The following is a 6409-nucleotide window of genomic DNA, read 5'->3' on the forward strand; positions in this document are numbered from 1 at the left end:
ATGCACAAATATAATAAAACATGTCAACAGAAGGTTTAAAAGTATTTCAAATGATGTACGTCTCTGGCTAGTATTTGCATGTTCCTTCCCATGTTGTCTTTGATGGTTTGCCATGCAAAGGAGGTTTGGGACCACTCCCACAACACACAGCAGATAAACTAATCAACAGCTAAATTGGAACATGCAGTTGCATATATCAATGCCATTTTCTTCTGCCATCACAGATATGGTAAAAGCGAGGTAGCAACAGCATTTATTAACAGTTTGAGAATGTGGTTTGATTTTCTTGTAGATGTTAGGTAAACTTAGCCTACACACCATTCAAGTTATCACGCTAGAAACATACTGTAACACCATTTGTTGCCAGGGTCTCTACAATAACCCAGTGATTGACAAATCGGTCATTGCGACACAACACTGCAAATGAAAAATCAGCTCACAATGTACACTATGCGTTCATCTGTTCAAACAAGCAAAGCAGATCAAATCTCTGAGTGATGCAACACGTGGGTTTGGCATCTCTCTCTCTGCCTAGCCAGCACTCGTCCATACCGGACACAACACAGGTGATGGATTTGAGATGTGATCCGTTTTGTCACTGCAGGTGAAGATTAAAAGAAGTTCCAGATAGAGTTCCAGTACATAGAAAGGTGGAGTTACAGTGGGGAAAAAAAGTATTTAGTCAGCCACCAATTGTGCAAGTTCTCCCACTTAAAAAGATGAGAGAGGCCTGTAATTTTCATCATAGGTACACGTCAACTATGACAGACAAATTGAGAATTTTTTTCTCCAGAAAATCACATTGTAGGATTTTTAATGAATTTATTTGCAAATTATGGTGGAAAATAAGTATTCGGTCACCTACAAACAAGCAAGATTTCTGGCTCTCACAGACCTGTAACTTCTTCTTTAAGAGGCTCCTCTGTCCTCCACTCGTTACCTGTATAAATGGCACCTGTTTGAACTTGTTATCAGTATAAAAGACACCTGTCCACAACCTCAAACAGTCACACTCCAAACTCCACTATGACCAAGACCAAAGAGCTGTCAAAGGACACCAGAAACAAAATTGTAGACCTGCACCAGGCTGGGAAGACTGAATCTGCAATAGGTAAGCAGCTTGGTTTGAAGAAATCAACTGTGGGAGACATTATTAGGAAATGGAAGACATACAAGACCACTGATAATCTCCCTCGATCTGGGGCTCCACGCAAGATCTCACCCCGTGGGGTCAAAATGATCACAAGAACGGTGAGCAAAAATCCCAGAACCACACGGGGGGGACCTAGTGAATGACCTGCAGAGAGCTGGGACCAAAGTAACAAAGCCTACCATCAGTAACACACTACGCCGCCAGGGACTCAAATCCTGCAGTGCCAGACGTGTCCCCCTGCTTAAGCCAGTACATGTCCAGGCCCGTCTGAAGTTTGCTAGAGTGCATTTGGATGATCCAGAAGAGGATTGGGAGAATGTCATATGGTCAGATGAAACCAAAATATAACTTTTTGGTAAAAACTCAACTCGTCGTGTTTGGAGGACAAAGAATGCTGAGTTGCATCCAAGAACACCATACCTACTGTGAAGCATGGGGGTGGAAACATCATGCTTTGGGGCTGTTTTTCTGCAAAGGGACCAGGACGACTGATCCGTGTAAAGGAAAGAATGAATGGGGCCATGTATCGTGAGATTTTGAGTGAAAACCTCCTTCCATCAGCAAGGGCATTGAAGATGAAACGTGGCTGGATCTTTCAGCATGACAATGATCCCAAACACACCGCCCGGGCAACGAAGGAGTGGCTTCGTAAGAAGCATTTCAAGGTCCTGGAGTGGCCTAGCCAGTCTCCAGATCTCAACCCCATAGAAAATCTTTGGAGGGGAGTTGAAAGTCCGTGTTGCCCAGCGACAGCCCCAAAACATCACTGCTCTAGAGGAGATCTGCATGGAGGAATGGGCCAAAATACCAGCAACAGTGTGTGAAAACCTTGTGAAGACTTACAGAAAACATTTGACCTGTGTCATTGCCAACAAAGGGTATATAACAAAGTATTGAGAAACTTTTGTTATTGACCAAATACTTATTTTCCAACATAATTTGCTAATAAATTCATTAAAAATCCTACAATGTGATTTTCTAGATTTTATTTTCTCATTTTGTCTGTCATAGTTGACGTGTACCTATGATGAAAATTACAGGCCTCTCTCATCTTTTTAAGTGGGAGAACTTGCACAATTGGTGGTTGACTAAATACTTTTTTTCCCCACTGTATAAAGTAAGTTGGACTATATAGACGAGTTATATAACATTATAGGCTATAGAAAAATGATGGCATGGAGCGCCAAGTATCCAGCATTATATTTTGACATCGTCTTCAAAAGAAAAAGTGTAAAACTATGAGAGCCTGGGTTTCAGATCCAGGGGTTCATTCCCCTTATGGAAAGTCATTTTTTGGATGTAAAGCACATTGTACGACTATGATCTCACCTGTGATATGGTTACTACCTGTGGTGTGGTGTTGAGTCAGAGGTGTGTTGGTGTCTGTACAGCTGGTTCTGTTGATTCTTCCAGGCCAGAGGTGGCTCATTTAAAGCCCCATGGTGTTAACCTTCTTATTAGTTGTGTTGCTCATTGAATGATATCATGATATGGCTGCTGCTTGATACTGAAACCTATATTGGCAACTCTTTCGTAACAATTTACAGCCTTAAACAGATTTATTGGCCCAGCTTTCAACAGGTCCAAAGATACGAATTTCAGTTCACTTCAATGACGAACAGCCAATTAAACCTATGCTTGAAATATAAAAAGAAAACCAATATTTTAAACCGCCTGATTTGAAACATTTAAAATATAGACTATGATCTCATCGTTACACTCGTGACACAACTTTTATTTCCCTCAGTCATCCTTTTCTATTATGACAATCCATCCATGCCGACTAGATAGACAGTACGGGGGGGGGTGGTAAATCAATTAAAGACATGGAGAGGAGAGGGCCTCGTGTATAGAACCAATCTGGAATCCTCAGGGACTTTAGGAAGCCATTTCGGTAAATGTCCATTGTGCATTTGTCGATTATCTAACTAATGAATTAAGCCCTGTGCTACTACAGGTATTTATTTTTTTATTTTATTTCACCTTTATTTAACCAGGTAAGCCAGTTGAGAACAAGTTCTCATTTACAACTGCGACCTGGCCAAGATAAAGCAAAGCAGTGCGATAAAAACAACAACACAGAGTTACATATGGGGTAAAACAAAACAAAGTCAAAAATACAACAGATAGTTGGGGTTCATGGGAGCTGTTTGTAAAGGACAGACATAACCGGTGGTGTGAAGTGTTAAGTATGGAGGAAGTGGAATTATAGCTCTGAGGGGTGAGCCATGTTGGGGCCGGACCTCTGGGGAGGGGGCTGATTTCTTTGTCTTAATTCTGACATGCTCTGGCTGTTATTGAGAGGACTGACTGGGCCTCTGTAGCTACAGCCCCTGGCAGAGTGTAGAGTTTTACACACTTTTATCTTCTAGCCAGTAAACCTTAACTGATACTAAAAAAATTGACTCGATGTCATCGAGTTCAAAACTATGACTTTACCCAGATGAGCAGTGAGCACCCCATTCCATAGAAGCCTTTTAGTAACACCGGCATATCGAAACTCTGCTGAGCTCAATGTCAATTTGTCAAAGTAGCAGGAGATAGCAAAGAGAGGAAAAGGGCTGCGTAGAATCTAAAGTTGGATATCGGTCAGGCTTTAAGTTGGCTTTGTTCTTGAAACCAAGTGTAGTGCTGCTCTGGTAATGAATATCAGCTAGAAAACAGGTTATGACATCAAATTAATTCTTTAGGTTTTCGCTCTCATGCGTTGTTATTTTTTTTTTTTTTTACAACCTCAGTGGGGTTTTTTCTCCGCCTCATTCCTAATTGGAATGAAACATAAATATTTGATGCTAGTTAATGTAAAATGTTTAATTATTCAGTGGAGGTGATAAGAGCAAGTAGCCGTATCACACCCTTCCCATAACTTCAGATCTCCACCTGTCATTTACTGCACTATTCCAACATCAACAGTGAGCTTCACTAATGACACTCATCCTGCCAAACCATAATAACTGCAGCCAAGGTAAATTACACTTTGAGCCACCAGGAGGATTATATTGCATTTATACTATGCTCATACAACCCCTCTATCCATCTCACTAACAACAGCAGCTACAGGATCCCAGAGGGCCACAACAAGCTCCATGATGACATCAGACTGTCTGATGCTTTCGCTAATCAGATCTCTTCCATTAGCTAACTGCATTAGTGTGGCGCGATATGGTTACTACAGTATTCACAGCTGTTTGCTGACTGGACAAAGTACTACTCAAGTTGCTCACACTATTAGCCTGGAGACATTGGGTGTGGTCCCGCTCACTGCAGAGGGAAAATGGCTGCTGCACTAAGGCCTAACCACTCCACTTCACTACCTCCTTGAAAACAGATTTGGGATCAGCCTTCTCAACCCGGGCCCTAACCTTGACTATTATGGACCGACCAATAAAGCTGTCCAGGGAACAGTTGTTAAAGCACCAAAACAAACAGTACAACCAGGACTGCAGATGTCAAGAAACAGTGAACACATTGGTTTGACAGGCTGTTTCTGAGGTAGGACCATTAGGGCCACTAAGGGTCTGGCTGGTCAATACAGAGGAATAACATGTCAATTCCCCTCTTTACTCCTCCTCTCTATGAATAATAGATCACTGCCCCATCCACCTTCTGGGCTTTTATTTATTTAACCTTTATTTAACTAGGCAAGTCAGTTAAGAACAAATTCTTATTTACAATGACTTGCCTACCAAAAGGCAAAGGCCTCCTGTGGGGACGGGGGCTGGGATTAAAAATAAAAATATAGGACAAAACACACCCCGACAAGAGAGACACCACAACACTACATAAAGAGAGACCTAAGACAACAACATAGCATGGCAGCAACACATGACAACACAGCATGGTAGCAACACCACATGACAACAACATGGCAGCAGCACAACATGGCAGCAGCACAACATGGTAGCAGCACAAAACATGGTACAAACATTATTGGGCACAGACAACAGCACAAAGGGCAAGAAGGTTGTGACGCTCAGACTACATCCTAAAGGAAAACATAAATAAACACAATGTTTTGTACCAATTAGCAAAATACGTAGGCCCACTGAATAGTACGGTAGTTGTAAAAGATGAATCTCCTTCACAAGTATCTGAGAAATCTGTATCATGGTTTCTCTGTACACACCATTTTTTACAATGTTAAATGTAAAACAAATCTAATTTAGAGACACAGGAGTCATCATACAACAAGGACTGTACCAGCTAAGTGTAAAACAAATTGAATTGAGAGACAGGAGTCACCATAGAACAAGGACTGTACCAACTAAGTGTAAAACAAATTGAATTTAGAGACACAACAAGGACTGTACCAGCTAAGTGTAAAACAAATTGAATTGAGAGACAGGAGTCATCATAGAACAAGGACTGTACCAACTAAGCAGGTCTTCCGACACACTCAAATGAGTGAAGAATGATTCTGGGTCAAGTTGCTGTTTTTGTTTTCTGGAAGAGCCAATGTCTGGGTACTTACTGTCAGAGAGATCATCCACTTGAAGTTCTCTCCATTATGACAAGAATCAAGATCAATTCACTCAATACCCTAATGCACTGATTAACACACTTACAGCCAAACTATACTGGACACGTTAGCATAAGGGAACCAGCCGTAAGCATTTTTGAGTAGCGTGCGGGTGAAACAGACCCATTGTAATCAACAAGATGCTACAGCGGTCGCAGAAGGCCTTCCTTTTTGGACACAAGCGGGAAACATCTAGGCCCACATGTAGCCTACATCTCAGCAGCCTGGACATTTGTTGGGATTGGGAATACCATTGGGAATACGAATCAGAGCAGGATTGGAGCTGGGAAAATGTAAGGGAGGAGACTCTCCATTTTTAAAGTAATCCCCTCCCTCTCCGTCTCCCTGTGTCCACCACTACTGTAGCCCACCCATCTGGGATAATCCGTCAGGATTGGACAGCTGGTGTGTCGGAAAACGTCCATGACAACCTTCATGACTGACGTCGGTCAACTATGACATAACAGCATGGGAGCATAGCGCAAAGTGAGCACATACTGTACATGTAAGCAAACACTTTCAGAAACTGCCACGTGAATACGTGTTACGGTAATAACATATTATGGTAATGACAACTGAAGAGGACAGTTTGGCAGTGTGAGTGTGTATGTGTGTGTGTGTGTGTCAGCGACTATGACAGTGGCAGTCTGGTGGTCTCTGTCTGTCACGTGCAGATGGCTCGGAGGTTACGTAAGAGCATTTTAGGATTTCAGTAAGAGCCATTGTAAGGGAAGTAA

This window comes from Coregonus clupeaformis, chromosome 22, assembly GCF_020615455.1.
Source record: "Coregonus clupeaformis isolate EN_2021a chromosome 22, ASM2061545v1, whole genome shotgun sequence".
Taxonomy (NCBI): domain Eukaryota; kingdom Metazoa; phylum Chordata; class Actinopteri; order Salmoniformes; family Salmonidae; genus Coregonus; species Coregonus clupeaformis.